The sequence below is a fragment of the Cotesia typhae genome, unplaced genomic scaffold (assembly GCF_013202065.1).
Source record: "Cotesia typhae breed Kobodo isofemale line unplaced genomic scaffold, CoteBio_Ctyphae contig_48, whole genome shotgun sequence".
In the NCBI taxonomy this organism is placed as follows: Eukaryota; Metazoa; Arthropoda; class Insecta; order Hymenoptera; family Braconidae; genus Cotesia; species Cotesia typhae.
Genome location: NW_027423756.1, coordinates 4,874,661 through 4,892,500, shown reverse-complemented (window position 1 = coordinate 4,892,500; position 17,840 = coordinate 4,874,661). Strand labels below are relative to the sequence as shown.

The following is a 17,840-nucleotide window of genomic DNA, read 5'->3' as shown; positions in this document are numbered from 1 at the left end:
TATTGTAGTTATAATTTCAAAAAACACGGGAAATTTTAAAGTTAAAAATTCATGTGAAATTTTATTATCATTATTGCAATAATAATAATAGCAATTATAATTCTTCCTGTTTAGAAAAGGATGCTAAATTATTAGTTATTAAGAAAATTATTCATTTTTATCCCAAATAGCGCGCGAAAATTCAATTTTCAAAATTTCAATCAAAATTTTATTATTATATTTATAACCTTATTCCTTGAAGGGGAAGGATGCTATACTAAAATAATAATTATTATTTGTTAATACCGATGTACATACACTATTTGTATGACTTGTATCGTTATAAGTCGACTAAAATTACGTACAGTAAGTCATTTAAGTGTTTCCAGGTACAAATCAAAATTTACTATCAATTTTAAATCACATTATTTTGTTTCGTTTGCTGATAAGGCTATTAATTTCTCGAGTGTTAATTTGAATAATAATATGATTAAGACAATGAATTATGAAAAATTGCCGCAGTTAACAAACGATTGAAGATATCATGCGCAACAATTACTGGCTACCCTTAATGATATCGAGTATAGGTTATATATACCAAGCACGAAAAACTTGCAAAATATTGTACGGTGACTTATTACATGGTGAATAATATGATGATCAGTAAGTAATTTTTTTCTCGACTTCTGTTTTTTTCCTTTGATGTAATTATTATCATTCACTCTTTACAGTGAAGTACAACGAGAATAAGAGCGTAAAAGATGTGATTGTAACAAAAAATGCGAGATATTATGTATGTAACAACTATTTGTTAGTAAATTATGAATAGAACCCTCTACTAAGCCTGCCTATGTCTATGGTTGATAAATCCATTTTTTTCAGTCTCTACAAGGGACAAATTTTAAATACTCTGTGAGAATGTAAAAAACGAAAGAACAAATGCAACGTTTTTTATGAAATATGTAATTTCTGTATTTCTAAATGGCGGAAATTGTAATTAAGAAAAAATTTCAATGTAAATATAATTTCTAAAAAAAATCTTAAATTTACTTTGATGATTTTTTTAACTATCCGTTAAGAAAATCGAAGATTTTCAAAAATCGTAAAGTCATTAGTTTTACCTCGTGTTTCGAAAATCGAGTGCTCATCACGTCAAAAGGAGAAATTTTCACAAAAAGATGTAAAATCCGAACAAAAACAGCTCCACTGTAAAAAATTACGCCAAGTACACGTTCACAACTCTTGATTTACAAAAATGCCAAGGAGAAATTATCCTTTTACAAAAAGATGTAAAATAAAAAAAAAAACAGACCAAGTAGCCGTTATGATCTTTCATAATTGAAAAAATTTTGTGATAAATTTAACAAATAAAAACAATTTTTTAGGCGTACTTGGCGTGCGTCATTGAGTACCCAAAATTTTTTCATTTATGACAACTGAGCCAGAGAACTGATATGAAAAGCGATTTTACCGACAATTCTTTCAGCCCTTCCTCACCAAGTCACTAACCCTACTGATGATCATTTTGATGCAACCATATGAATCGATAACAATTGAAAATCATGCTTGTTTTCATTATTTCACGGATAAGATTGATATTTGTACAACTAAATAGCTTCCGAGCATTTCGTTCAGATCGAGAAAAAATGAATAAGTTTATTAATTGAATGAACTGTTAATTAAATTGACTTCATTAGAAAATATAGCATTAATAAATGTTCAAGAAACACCGGAGCCCTATTTTAAAGTAAGATTTATTTCTACTATAAATTAAAAAAAAAAAAAAACAGGATTTTATCACGAAATTTGATCATTAATTTACTAAGCAGTTTTTATAATTAATTCAGTAATCATTTTTCTTGCCACCAGTATATTTTTAACTTCTCGCTAAGAAAATTGAAAATTTTTGAAGGTCACAAAAACTTACATGAGTATCCCCACGAGGGTGTCACTGTGTGTGTGTGTGTGTGTGTGTGTGTGTGTGTGTGTGTGTGTGTGTGTGTGTGTGTGTAAACCTCCCATAACTTATGAACGACTTTACCGATTTCATCGTGGTTGGCCCATTTGAAAAAACATGAACGAACTTGGATTTTGAATACAATTTTGACCGATTCCGATAGATGGATTTCAAGATATCTCAAAAAAACCTTGAAAAAATTTGAGAAAAATTTTTGCTTTTAAGTTGCTTTTTTGGTATAACTTTTAAACGGCTCAGTCGATTATCTCCAAAAACTAATCAGCTCTTGATCTTGAAAAATCACGTCAATTGCCGCTTGACCAGTCAAAATCGGTTAATTCGTTCAAAAGATATCGTGAACGAAAGAAAACCGAAAAAAGTGTTTTTTTCGGAAGTATTCCTAAATTTTAACGTTCGATCAATGCGAACTTAAAAATTCTTTACGGGGCTTAAAAAACGGCGTTGAATGCTGCCAGCCACTTGAAAATCAGTTCATTCATTGGAAAGTTATTAAAAGTTGTACATTAAAAACGATGTTTAATCAAACTTCTATCAGACACATGCAGTAATGCTGTGAAGAGGGAAAGAACAGGAGATAAGGTGATTATTGAACTACTGATATTTGACATTAATGAGTTACCTGAGGGGTATTATCACGTTATCACGATTCATCTGAAAAAATTTTGGGTACTCAATGACGCACGCCAAGTACGTCTAAAAAATTGTTTTTATTTGTTAAATTTATCACAAAATTTTTTCAATTATGAAAGATCATAACGGCTACTTGGTCTGTTTTTTTTTTTTATTTTACATCTTTTTGTAAAAGGATAATTTCTCCTTGGCATTTTTGTAAATCAAGAGTTGTGAACGTGTACTTGGCGTAATTTTTTACAGTGGAGCTGTTTTTGTTCGGATTATACTTATATTAGGATTAAGAGACTAAGTGAGATAACCGAACAACTGACGAGAACACTACTGGAAAAAATAAGCAGAGAAAACAGAAGAAAAGAAAATGAGTGGGAGCTAATGCTCAGCGCAACCCTAAATGACATCAACGAATCCAACAGAACTGGGGTAAAACTACTATTGCAAAAAATGAACCAGCTAGAAAAATGTGACAGAGAAAAAAGGTCACAAACATGTAACTACCGCAAACTAGCTAGAGAAAACGAAGAGAAAATAAAAAAAGAAGCAGAAGAAGAGAAAAAGAAATGGGAAAAAGAGAAGGAGGCAATTGTTGAAAGATATCTGAAAGCAGAAAGTAGAGTGAGAGAACTAGAAAGAGCGAAATACAGTGCGAGACGCGATGACACAGGGCGTAGAGCAACATTGATAGATAGCACACGATACAGAAACGAAGACTACGTTATGGATGAATACACACAATACATGCTAGATGATGCTAGAGCACGTAGAGATCAAAAAAGAAGCGTAAGTTGGAGCAGAGCGACAACCAGAACGACAAATGACTAAACGGTAGAATATAAAAATATAAATAAAAATAATAAAAATAAAAATATAAATAAAAATAATAATAAAAATAAGAATAAATTTAAAAAAAATAATAAAAAAAAAAAAAAATAAAAAAAAAAATAAAAGCAAAGTGGTGAACATCAGAGGATGCAAAATAATGTGCTGGAATATTGCAGGGCTAAAGGAGTACAGTGAACTGAATGAGTTCATAAAAATTTGAAATAGTTTCCCTGATTGAAACGTGGATCGAGGACAAAGACAAAATGAGAGTAACAAACAGTCTGAGTAGTGAAATGAAGTGGTGGTTCAAAGCAGCAGTGAGAAAAAAGAATGCAAGAGAGGAAGAGCAAGTGGGGGACACATATTAGGTGTGAAAAAAGAAAAAGAAGCAGAGTGGACAGTAGACGAATGGGAGCACGGATTTGTGATAAAAAATAAGAATATGAGTGAAGTGGTGATAACAGTGTACAACAACGTAGGAATACGAGCAATAGAAAAACAATTAAAAAAAGTAGTGAGAGACAATGAAGGAACGTATGAAAAAATCATTGTGATAGGTGACCTGAACGCAAGAATAGGGGAATGTGAAACAAAAGTAGTGAATCAAGAATATTGTATAAAAAGAAAGTCAAAAGACAAAGTGGTGAATGCAGAAGGAAAAAAGCTCCTCAATATATGTGAAGATTTAGGGATGAGAATAATAAACGGTGCCAGCGAAGGAGACAGAAATGGAGAAGTAACTTTCATAGGAGGAAAAAGCGAAAACTGCTGCTCAGTGATAGATATATGTATGGTAATGGACAGAGGGAGTGAAGACTGTGTAAAAAAATTTGGAGTAATAAAAAAAACAGACTCAGATCACCTACCGATATATATTGAAATAAAAAGAAAAAATAGTGATAAAGAAGTAACAAATAGTGAAGAGAAAACGGGCTTAACAAAAATAATGGAAGAAAGACTGAGATGGAAAAAAGACCAAGCAGCGGAATATACGGAGAATGCGTATGAGATATGGAGTGAAAAAAGGATGGGCGAAGAAAATCTAGAATGGTGTGAGCTCAAAGAAACTATATACGAAGCAGCGAGAAGAACAAAGATGACTGCAAAACCAAAAAAGGGAAAGCAACAGGAAAAAAAAAAAAAAAAAAGGAGTGGTTTAATGAGAAGTGCAAACAGTGCAGAAATACAGTGTGGAAAAATTAAGAATAATGCTTAAAGATGCACAAAATAATGAAAAAAAGAAAGAATATATAGAAGCGAGGAAAACATACAGGCAAGCAGTAAAAGAAGCAAAAGAAAATTGGTGGTTAGAGAGAAAGAAAGAAATAGATAAAGCGAAGGACATGAGTAAATGGTGGGAAGCGGTGAATAAATACAGGTGCAAGAGAACGAAAAAGAAATGGGGAAAAAATAGATGGAGATACTTGGGTGAAGCATTTCACAAAACTGTTGAACAAAAATAGCAATAATACAGAAGTAGAAAGTGAAATAAACAACACAAGCACAGAAACAAGCAGTGAATACGGATATATGGATGAAGAAATAAGTGGAAGAGAATTCAGAGAGGCAATAAAAAAACTAGGAAACAAAAAAGCGCCAGGGGAAGATGGAATTTCGGCTGAATTCATAAAGAGCCTTCCTCGTGAGGTGCTAGAGAATTTGAACAATATAATTAATAAAATGTGGGAAGAAGGCAATATACAGGAAGGATGGGAAAAAGCGCGAATAGTGACAATACATAAAGCGGGTGACGTAAAAAGTGCTGAAAACTACAGGGGAATATCGCTGTTAGATATTGGTTATAAAATACTAACTACAATAATGGCGGAGAGGCTAATGTGCTGGACAGATAGTGAAAATAAATTAAAAGAGAGTCAAGCAGGTTTTAGAAAGGGGAGAGGCACAAGAGAGCACATCTTCACGCTAAATACGCTAATTAATAACAGATTGAAATATAAAAAAATCTATACGTGTGTTTTGTTGATCTAAAACAAGCTTTCGACACAGTCGACAGAAAATTACTGCTCCAAAAACTAAGAAAAATAGGAATTGGTGGAAAAATGTACAAAATGATAGAAACTATATATAAAAATACAACGTGTGAGGTAACAGTGAATGGAGCAAAAACTAAGGTGTTCAAAATAAACCAAGGGGTGAGACAGGGATGTGCACTAAGCGCAGTACTCTTTAACATATTTATAGATGACATGGAGGACGAGATGGTGAAAAAGAATATCGGAGGCACTGTAATGGGTAAAACAAAGATATATATGATGAAGTACGCAGACGACGGTGTAGCGATAGCAGATACGACAGAAGGACTGAAAGAAATGTTAAAGGAAATAGAAAAATACGTGGATAAAAGTAGACTGAAAGTAAACGCAAAGAAGACAAAAATTATGGTGTTCAAGAATGGTGGTAGAGCAGTGAAGAGCGAATGGTGGTACAAAAGAGAAAAGTTGGAAGTAGTGAATAATTTCAAATACTTAGGATACACGTTTACTACAAAAATACACACAGTAGACACATGAGAGAGATGAAAAATAAAGCAAATAAGGTGTCAAATGCAACGTGGGGAGTGATAAGAAGGACAGGTAGAGACAATATAACAGACAGAATATATCTATATAATACGTTAGTGAGATCTGGATGCTTATACGGAGTGGAAACATGGGGGTGTGAAAAAACGAGTGAAATGGTGATAATGCAAAACAAATTATGGAGAATGGCTCTAGGAGTAGCGAGAAACACGCCGAGCTACATAGTGTGCAAAGAGACAAGAGGTGAAATGATAGAAGTGCTAATAAAAGACAGACTATGGAGGTATATAATGAATATTGTAAGAATGGGAGAAAACAGGTGGCCAAAAATCTGCCTAAGAGAAGAAATAAGAGGCATATTGAATAGGCAGCCATCAAAATGGGGAGAAAAAATAAAAATGTTAGTAAAAGAGATGGAATGTGAAAGAATTATAGAACTGATATATAACAACGCGGAGATAGAAGTAATAGAAGAAGAAATAAAAAATGGTTTAAAGGTGTATAAAAAAATGGTGGAGAAAAAAGTAGAAGAAAAAATAAATAATTCCACGTACAATAATATATACAAAAAACTAGTGCTGACAAACGAAACAGAAAACTACTGGTGCGACAAAGAGGCGAAAAACACGGATAAAGATATATGGGCGAGAACTAGATGCGGGAACTTGACACGCGCGGGAAAGAAAGGTATAAGTGATTGGAAGTGCAGGGAGTGTAAAAGTCAGGAAGAAACGCTAACGCATGTGTTAATGTGTAAAAAAATTAATAAAAATTAAGTGAAGAGAGTAAAAAAACTCTAGAGACTTGGAACAATTACAAAGAATGTGAAAAAATACTAGAGATAAAAATAATAGAGTGCTTAAATGGCAAAATATGTAAAGATGTGTGTAAATTGTTGAAAGAAATAGAAAATGTATTGAGAGAAAATGAGAGTGAGAACAGAGAAGGGAGCAATGTAACAAAAGATACCGAGCAATAGATTTCTAGTCAAAGAAAGAGTGAGCTTGAAAGTGTGATAAAGAATAATAAGTGATAATTAAGAAATAAATTTAAAAGTGAGGAAGAACGTGTGTGGAGAATAGTATGGGATATGTTAAAAATATTGTAAAAAAGCAATGTACCCAAAAAGTGGTGAAATGTATGCCAAAAATTAAAATTAAAAATAATTTAATTAATATATTACTATGTAATCCACATAAAAACAAGCTAAATAGAAAAACAGCGATGCTTGTCTTTCTATTTAGAAAGCTTTTTGTAAAACACTGCCTATGTGATACAAATAAAATTATTATTATTATTATATTAGGATTAAGAAAAATATAATTTAACACAATTATTAATAAATTGACTTTTACTAAAGTGAAAATAATAACGGAAATTTTGGAAAATCCACAAGTTCACGATTTATAATCCTTGATTCTTTAAGATATAATTAAATCAAAATGTGAACAAATAAATAATAGTTTAAAAAACTAAAATATACGCTTTTATATAAAATCAAACTTATAAATAGAAAATAAATTTTAACAATATTGAATTAAGGTAAGTGTAAAAATTTTTAATAAATATAAATTAATAGAGTGTAAATAAAAGAAAAATGTATTTTATTTAAAAAAAAAAAAAAAAAAGCGTGGGGTACTTTTTAAAATATTATGGAAATTATAATTCTTTTACTCATATCTGTCAATAAAATATTTATAACTATTGATACCATGTACCCCATTCTTTTTGTTACAACAAAAACATTTTTTCTTATTTACACTATTATTATTAATTTATATTTATTAAAATTTTTACACTATTTTTATTTTTAATTTATTTTCTATTTTTAGTTTGGTTTTCTAAAAAAGCATGTTTTTAGTTGTTTAAACGATCATTTTTTAAATTATCATTCATTTCCAATTAATTTAAGTACAAAGATATTTTATTAATATTTGTCAACGACCATATCATGCTGAGTCAAAACACCAGTTCTCGTCCGATCACTGAAGTTAAGCAGCATTGAGCGTGGTTAGTACTTGGATGGGTGACCGCTTGGGAACACCACGTGTTGTTGGCACACATTTTTTTGTCATTAGAAAACAAAATCCGAACAAACAGTTCCACTATAAAAAATTGTGCCAAGCTCACGTTTATAAGACGATTAAGAAAATAAAATTCTTTTTGTTTTTCAATTCTAAAAAGTAGTCAATTAAATATTTTACTTTTTAATGATAATAATTTTTTTTTTAATTAATATTTTTTCAAAAATAATAATAATTTTATGAATTAAATATTTGAACCAAAATATAAATATTGTAGTATCTATTATCCGAACAAAAACAGTTTCACTGTAAAAAAAATTGCGCCAAGTCCACGTTCATAAAACTCATCTCAATAACGTTTGCACTTTACAAAAAAAAATAAGACTCAATATAATAATTGTCATTCTCTACAAAAAAAAGTGAAATACAAAAAAATACCAAGAAACTGTCATAATGTTAAAAAAATTGAAAGAAAATTTGTTGAAAATTTAAAAATTAAAAAAAAATTTTTTTATCGTACTTGGCGCGCGTCATTGAGTACCCCAAATTTTTTCGGAAGAATTTCAACCCGAGAAAAAACGATTTTGCTCGAATTTATGAAAATTATGTATTGTTATACATATTCGGGCTGATTAGCTCTAATTACATAATATATGATTTCATACATTCTTATACATATAAATTTACATTAGTCAAGCATACTCAACTCATTAAAAACACTGCTTACTCGATTAATTATCAGTTTCAGTGAAAAAATCCGTTTTTAAATTTTTTTTTAAATTTTTAGTGGACATAACTATCAATATGGTGGTGTGGTGAAATCATCTGAAATTATATAAAATTTTTGGATTCAATTGTTTTCAGCTCTGTCATTAAGTTTCAATGAAGAAACTTGATATTACTTAGTTTAATTGTAATTAACACATTTTGATTGGCAATCACACCGCATTTTCTCAATTTAGTCGGCCATATGTTTTCTTTTCTAGAGCACTCAATTGTATCCACTTTGAAGTAGTTTTCATAACCAAACACGAGAGGGCGTTTTAGTAAAATCATAAATGATGTCTGGAAGATTAAAGAATTTCAAATAACATATGTATGACATGTCGATTTTACCTAAATTTTGTAAAACTTATTATTAAATAATAATAGTTGATTAATTAAATTCATGCATTTTATAGGTTGACTTAATTATAAATTTTTAATCATTCAAAGGATGTTTATTTATCCTGAAAAAATTTGGGGTACTCAATGACGCGCGCCAAGTACGATAAATAAATTTTTTTAATTTTTAAATTTTCAACAAATTTTCTTTCAATTTTTTAACATTATGACAGTTTCTTGGTATTTTTTGTATTTCACTTTTTTTTGTAGAGATTGACAATTATTATATTGAGTCTTATTTTTTTGTAAAGTGCAAACGTTATTGAGATGAGTTTTATGAACGTGGACTTGGCGCAATTTTTTACAGTGAAACTGTTTTTGTTCGGATAATAGATACTACAATATTTATATTTTGGTTCAAATATTTTAATTCATAAAATTATTATTATTTTTGAAAAAATATTAATTAAAAAAAAAATTATTATCATTAAAAAGTAAAATATTTAATTGACTACTTTTTAGAATTGAAAAACAAAAAGAATTTTATTTTCTTAATCGTCTTATAAACGTGAGCTTGGCACAATTTTTTATAGTGGAACTGTTTGTTCGGATTTTGTTTTCTAATGACAAAAAAATGTGTGCCAACAACACGTGGTGTTCCCAAGCGGTCACCCATCCAAGTACTAACCACGCTCAATGCTGCTTAACTTCAGTGATCGGACGAGAACTGGTGTTTTGACTCAGCATGATATGGTCGTTGACAAATATTAATAAAATATCTTTGTACTTAAATTAATTGGAAATGAATGATAATTTAAAAAAATGATAGTTTAAAAAACTAAAAAACATGCTTTTTATAGAAAACCAAACTAAAAAATAGAAAATAAATTAAAAATAAAAATAGTGTAAAAAATTTTAATAAATATAAATTAATAATAATAGTGTAAATAAGAAAAAATGTTTTTTGTTGTAACAAAAAGAATGGGGTACATGGTATCAATAGTTATAAATATTTTATTGACAGATATGAGTAAAAGAATTATAATTTCCATAATATTTTAAAAAGTACCCCACGCTTTTTTTTTTTTAAATAAAATACATTTTTCTTTTATTTACACTCTATTAATTTATATTTATTAAAAATTTTTACACTTACCTTAATTCAATATTGTTAAAATTTATTTTCTATTTATAAGTTTGATTTTATATAAAAAGTGTATATTTTAGTTTTTTAAACTATTATTTATTTGTTCATATTTTGATTTAATTATATCTTAAAGAATCAAGGATTATAAATCGTAAACTTGTGGATTTTCCAAAATTTCCGTTATTATTTTCACTTTAGTAAAAGTCAATTTATTAATAATTGTGTTAAATTATATTTTTCTTAATCCTAATATAAGTATAATCCGAACAAAAACAGTTCCACTGTAAAAATTACGCCAAGTACACGTTCACAACTCTTGATTTACAAAAATGCCAAGGAGAAATTATCATTTTACAAAAAGATGTAAAATAAAAAAAAAAAAAGACCAAGTAGCCGTTATAATCTTTCATAATTGAAAAAATTTTGTGATAAATTTAACAAATAAAAACAATTTTTAGACGTACTTGGCGTGCGTCATTGAGTACCCAAAATTTCTTCATTTATGACAACTGAGCCAGAGAACTGATATGAAAAGCGATTTTACGGACAATTCTTTCAGCCCTTCCTCACCAAGTCATTATCCCTACTGATGATCATTTTGATGCAACCATATGAATCGATAACAATTGAAAATCATGCTTGTTTTCATTATTTCACGGATAAGATTGATATTTGTACAACTAAATAGCTTCCGAGCATTTCGTTCAGATCGAGAAAAAATGAATAAGTTTATTAATTGAATGAACTGTTAATTAAATTGACTTCATTAGAAAATATAGCATTAATAAATGTTCAAGAAACACCGGAGCCCTATTTTAAAGTAAGATTTATTTCTACTATAAATTTAAAAAAAAAAAGGATTTTATCACGAAATTTGATCATTAATTTACTAAGCAGTTTTTATAATTAATTCAGTAATCATTTTTCTTGCCACCAGTATATTTTTAACTTCTCGCTAAGAAAATTGAAAATTTTTTGAAGGTCACAAAAAACTTACATGAGTATCCCCACGAGGGTGTCACTGTGTGTGTGTGTGTGTGTGTGTGTGTGTGTGTGTGTGTGTGTGTGTGTGTGTGTGTGTGTGTGTGTGTGTAAACCTCCCATAACTTATGAACGACTTTACCGATTTCATCGTGGTTGGCCCATTTGAAAAAACATGAACGAACTTGGATTTTGAATACAATTTTGACCGATTCCGATAGATGGATTTCAAGATATCTCAAAAAAACCTTGAAAAAATTTTGAGAAAAATTTTTGCTTTTAAGTTGCTTTTTTGGAATAACTTTTAAACGGCTCAGTCGATTATCTCCAAAAACTAATCAGCTCTTGATCTTGAAAAATCACGTCAATTGCCGCTTGACCAGTCAAAATCGGTTAATTCGTTCAAAAGATATCGTGAACGAAAGAAAACCGAAAAAAGTGTTTTTTTCGGAAGTATTCCTAAATTTTAACGTTCGATCAATGCGAACTTAAAAATTCTTTACGGGGCTTAAAAAACGGCGTTGAATGCTGCCAGCCACTTGAAAATCAGTTCATTCATTGGAAAGTTATTAAAAGTTGTACATTAAAAACGATGTTTAATCAAACTTCTATCAGACACATGCAGTAATGCTGTGAAGAGGGAAAGAACAGGAGATAAGGTGATTATTGAACTACTGATATTTGACATTAATGAGTTACCTGAGGGGTATTATCACGTTATCACGATTCATCTGAAAAAATTTTGGGTACTCAATGACGCACGCCAAGTACGTCTAAAAAATTGTTTTTATTTGTTAAATTTATCACAAAATTTTTTCAATTATGAAAGATCATAACGGCTACTTGGTCTGTTTTTTTTTTTTATTTTACATCTTTTTGTAAAAGGATAATTTCTCCTTGGCATTTTTGTAAATCAAGAGTTGTGAACGTGTACTTGGCGTAATTTTTACAGTGGAGCTGTTTTTGTTCGGATTATACTTATATTAGGATTAAGAGACTAAGTGAGATAACCGAACAACTGACGAGAACACTACTGGAAAAAATAAGCAGAGAAAACAGAAGAAAAGAAAATGAGTGGGAGCTAATGCTCAGCGCAACCCTAAATGACATCAACGAATCCAACAGAACTGGGGTAAAACTACTATTGCAAAAAATGAACCAGCTAGAAAAATGTGACAGAGAAAAAAGGTCACAAACATGTAACTACCGCAAACTAGCTAGAGAAAACGAAGAGAAAATAAAAAAAGAAGCAGAAGAAGAGAAAAAGAAATGGGAAAAAGAGAAGGAGGCAATTGTTGAAAGATATCTGAAAGCAGAAAGTAGAGTGAGAGAACTAGAAAGAGCGAAATACAGTGCGAGACGCGATGACACAGGGCGTAGAGCAACATTGATAGATAGCACACGATACAGAAACGAAGACTACGTTATGGATGAATACACACAATACATGCTAGATGATGCTAGAGCACGTAGAGATCAAAAAGAAGCGTAAGTTGGAGCAGAGCGACAACCAGAACGACAAATGACTAAACGGTAGAATATAAAAATATAAATAAAAATAATAAAAATAAAAATATAAATAAAAATAATAATAAAAATAAAAATAAAAATAAAAATAATAATAAAAAAAAAAAAAAATAAAAATAAAAATAAAAATAAAAGCAAAGTGGTGAACATCAGAGGATGCAAAATAATGTGCTGGAATATTGCAGGGCTAAAGGAGTACAGTGAACTGAATGAGTTCATAAAAAAATTTGAAATAGTTTCCCTGATTGAAACGTGGATCGAGGACAAAGACAAAATGAGAGTAACAAACAGTCTGAGTAGTGAAATGAAGTGGTGGTTCAAAGCAGCAGTGAGAAAAAAAGAATGCAAGAGAGGAAGAGCAAGTGGGGGACACATATTAGGTGTGAAAAAAGAAAAAGAAGCAGAGTGGACAGTAGACGAATGGGAGCACGGATTTGTGATAAAAAATAAGAATATGAGTGAAGTGGTGATAACAGTGTACAACAACGTAGGAATACGAGCAATAGAAAAACAATTAAAAAAAGTAGTGAGAGACAATGAAGGAACGTATGAAAAAATCATTGTGATAGGTGACCTGAACGCAAGAATAGGGGAATGTGAAACAAAAGTAGTGAATCAAGAATATTGTATAAAAAGAAAGTCAAAAGACAAAGTGGTGAATGCAGAAGGAAAAAAGCTCCTCAATATATGTGAAGATTTAGGGATGAGAATAATAAACGGTGCCAGCGAAGGAGACAGAAATGGAGAAGTAACTTTCATAGGAGGAAAAAGCGAAAACTGCTGCTCAGTGATAGATATATGTATGGTAATGGACAGAGGGAGTGAAGACTGTGTAAAAAAATTTGGAGTAATAAAAAAAACAGACTCAGATCACCTACCGATATATATTGAAATAAAAAGAAAAAATAGTGATAAAGAAGTAACAAATAGTGAAGAGAAAACGGGCTTAACAAAAATAATGGAAGAAAGACTGAGATGGAAAAAAGACCAAGCAGCGGAATATACGGAGAATGCGTATGAGATATGGAGTGAAAAAAGGATGGGCGAAGAAAATCTAGAATGGTGTGAGCACAAAGAAACTATATACGAAGCAGCGAGAAGAACAAAGAAGACTGCAAAACCAAAAAAAGGGAAAGCAACAGGAAAAAAAAAAAAAGGAGTGGTTTAATGAGAAGTGCAAACAGTGCAGAAATACAGTGTGGAAAAAATTAAGAATAATGCTTAAAGATGCACAAAATAATGAAAAAAAGAAAGAATATATAGAAGCGAGGAAAACATACAGGCAAGCAGTAAAAGAAGCAAAAGAAAATTGGTGGTTAGAGAGAAAGAAAGAAATAGATAAAGCGAAGGACATGAGTAAATGGTGGGAAGCGGTGAATAAATACAGGTGCAAGAGAACGAAAAAAGAAATGGGGAAAAAATAGATGGAGATACTTGGGTGAAGCATTTCACAAAACTGTTGAACAAAAATAGCAATAATACAGAAGTAGAAAGTGAAATAAACAACACAAGCACAGAAACAAGCAGTGAATACGGATATATGGATGAAGAAATAAGTGGAAGAGAATTCAGAGAGGCAATAAAAAAACTAGGAAACAAAAAAGCGCCAGGGGAAGATGGAATTTCGGCTGAATTCATAAAGAGCCTTCCTCGTGAGGTGCTAGAGAATTTGAACAATATAATTAATAAAATGTGGGAAGAAGGCAATATACAGGAAGGATGGGAAAAAGCGCGAATAGTGACAATACATAAAGCGGGTGACGTAAAAAGTGCTGAAAACTACAGGGGAATATCGCTGTTAGATATTGGTTATAAAATACTAACTACAATAATGGCGGAGAGGCTAATGTGCTGGACAGATAGTGAAAATAAATTAAAAGAGAGTCAAGCAGGTTTTAGAAAGGGAGAGGCACAAGAGAGCACATCTTCACGCTAAATACGCTAATTAATAACAGATTGAAATATAAAAAAATCTATACGTGTGTTTTGTTGATCTAAAACAAGCTTTCGACACAGTCGACAGAAAATTACTGCTCCAAAAACTAAGAAAAATAGGAATTGGTGGAAAAATGTACAAAATGATAGAAACTATATATAAAAATACAACGTGTGAGGTAACAGTGAATGGAGCAAAAACTAAGGTGTTCAAAATAAACCAAGGGGTGAGACAGGGATGTGCACTAAGCGCAGTACTCTTTAACATATTTATAGATGACATGGAGGACGAGATGGTGAAAAAGAATATCGGAGGCACTGTAATGGGTAAAACAAAGATATATATGATGAAGTACGCAGACGACGGTGTAGCGATAGCAGATACGACAGAAGGACTGAAAGAAATGTTAAAGGAAATAGAAAAATACGTGGATAAAAGTAGACTGAAAGTAAACGCAAAGAAGACAAAAATTATGGTGTTCAAGAATGGTGGTAGAGCAGTGAAGAGCGAATGGTGGTACAAAAGAGAAAAGTTGGAAGTAGTGAATAATTTCAAATACTTAGGATACACGTTTACTACAAAAATACACACAGTAGACACATGAGAGAGATGAAAAATAAAGCAAATAAGGTGTCAAATGCAACGTGGGGAGTGATAAGAAGGACAGGTAGAGACAATATAACAGACAGAATATATCTATATAATACGTTAGTGAGATCTGGATGCTTATACGGAGTGGAAACATGGGGGTGTGAAAAAACGAGTGAAATGGTGATAATGCAAAACAAATTATGGAGAATGGCTCTAGGAGTAGCGAGAAACACGCCGAGCTACATAGTGTGCAAAGAGACAAGAGGTGAAATGATAGAAGTGCTAATAAAAGACAGACTATGGAGGTATATAATGAATATTGTAAGAATGGGAGAAAACAGGTGGCCAAAAATCTGCCTAAGAGAAGAAATAAGAGGCATATTGAATAGGCAGCCATCAAAATGGGGAGAAAAATAAAAATGTTAGTAAAAGAGATGGAATGTGAAAGAATTATAGAACTGATATATAACAACGCGGAGATAGAAGTAATAGAAGAAGAAATAAAAAATGGTTTAAAGGTGTATAAAAAAATGGTGGAGAAAAAAGTAGAAGAAAAAATAAATAATTCCACGTACAATAATATATACAAAAAACTAGTGCTGACAAACGAAACAGAAAACTACTGGTGCGACAAAGAGGCGAAAAACACGGATAAAGATATATGGGCGAGAACTAGATGCGGGAACTTGACACGTGCGGGAAAGAAAGGTATAAGTGATTGGAAGTGCAGGGAGTGTAAAAGTCAGGAAGAAACGCTAACGCATGTGTTAATGTGTAAAAAAATTAATAAAAAATTAAGTGAAGAGAGTAAAAAAACTCTAGAGACTTGGAACAATTACAAAGAATGTGAAAAAATACTAGAGATAAAAATAATAGAGTGCTTAAATGGCAAAATATGTAAAGATGTGTGTAAATTGTTGAAAGAAATAGAAAATGTATTGAGAGAAAATGAGAGTGAGAACAGAGAAGGGAGCAATGTAACAAAAGATACCGAGCAATAGATTTCTAGTCAAAGAAAGAGTGAGCTTGAAAGTGTGATAAAGAATAAGAAGTGATAATTAAGAAATAAATTTAAAAAGTGAGGAAGAACGTGTGTGGAGAATAGTATGGGATATGTTAAAAATATTGTAAAAAAGCAATGTACCCAAAAAAGTGGTGAAATGTATGCCAAAAATTAAAATTAAAAATAATTTAATTAATATATTACTATGTAATCCACATAAAAACAAGCTAAATAGAAAAACAGCGATGCTTGTCTTTCTATTTAGAAAGCTTTTTGTAAAACACTGCCTATGTGATACAAATAAAATTATTATTATTATTATATTAGGATTAAGAAAAAATATAATTTAACACAATTATTAATAAATTGACTTTTACTAAAGTGAAAATAATAACGGAAATTTTGGAAAATCCACAAGTTCACGATTTATAATCCTTGATTCTTTAAGATATAATTAAATCAAAATGTGAACAAATAAATAATAGTTTAAAAAACTAAAATATACGCTTTTTATATAAAATCAAACTTATAAATAGAAAATAAATTTTAACAATATTGAATTAAGGTAAGTGTAAAAATTTTTAATAAATATAAATTAATAGAGTGTAAATAAAAGAAAAATGTATTTTATTTAAAAAAAAAAAAGCGTGGGGTACTTTTTAAAATATTATGGAAATTATAATTCTTTTACTCATATCTGTCAATAAAATATTTATAACTATTGATACCATGTACCCCATTCTTTTTGTTACAACAAAAAAAATTTTTTCTTATTTACACTATTATTATTAATTTATATTTATTAAAATTTTTTACACTATTTTTATTTTTAATTTATTTTCTATTTTTTAGTTTGGTTTTCTAAAAAAAGCATGTTTTTTAGTTGTTTAAACGATCATTTTTTTAAATTATCATTCATTTCCAATTAATTTAAGTACAAAGATATTTTATTAATATTTGTCAACGACCATATCATGCTGAGTCAAAACACCAGTTCTCGTCCGATCACTGAAGTTAAGCAGCATTGAGCGTGGTTAGTACTTGGATGGGTGACCGCTTGGGAACACCACGTGTTGTTGGCACACATTTTTTTGTCATTAGAAAACAAAATCCGAACAAACAGTTCCACTATAAAAAATTGTGCCAAGCTCACGTTTATAAGACGATTAAGAAAATAAAATTCTTTTTGTTTTTCAATTCTAAAAAGTAGTCAATTAAATATTTTACTTTTTAATGATAATAATTTTTTTTTTAATTAATATTTTTTCAAAAATAATAATAATTTTATGAATTAAATATTTGAACCAAAATATAAATATTGTAGTATCTATTATCCGAACAAAAACAGTTTCACTGTAAAAAAAATTGCGCCAAGTCCACGTTCATAAAACTCATCTCAATAACGTTTGCACTTTACAAAAAAAAATAAGACTCAATATAATAATTGTCATTCTCTACAAAAAAAAAGTGAAATACAAAAAATACCAAGAAACTGTCATAATGTTAAAAAAATTGAAAGAAAATTTGTTGAAAATTTAAAAATTAAAAAAATTTTTTTATCGTACTTGGCGCGCGTCA

At 30.2% G+C, this 17,840-nt stretch overlaps 3 non-coding genes across 3 annotated transcripts; 2 read left to right on the top strand and 1 right to left on the bottom strand.

Annotated features, from left to right (window-relative positions):
* Nucleotides 1-7,885: 7,885 nt before the first annotated feature.
* Nucleotides 7,886-8,008, top strand: LOC141530274 (5S ribosomal RNA). The gene has a single exon (XR_012479734.1). It is a non-coding gene; the product is annotated as a 5S ribosomal RNA (ribosomal RNA).
* A 1,708-nt stretch (nt 8,009-9,716) lies between these two features.
* Nucleotides 9,717-9,839, bottom strand: LOC141530287 (5S ribosomal RNA). Its single transcript, XR_012479747.1, has one exon. It is a non-coding gene; the product is annotated as a 5S ribosomal RNA (ribosomal RNA).
* A 7,382-nt stretch (nt 9,840-17,221) lies between these two features.
* Nucleotides 17,222-17,344, top strand: LOC141530286 (5S ribosomal RNA). Its single transcript, XR_012479746.1, has one exon. It is a non-coding gene; the product is annotated as a 5S ribosomal RNA (ribosomal RNA).
* The last annotated feature ends 496 nt before the right edge of the window (nt 17,345-17,840 follow it).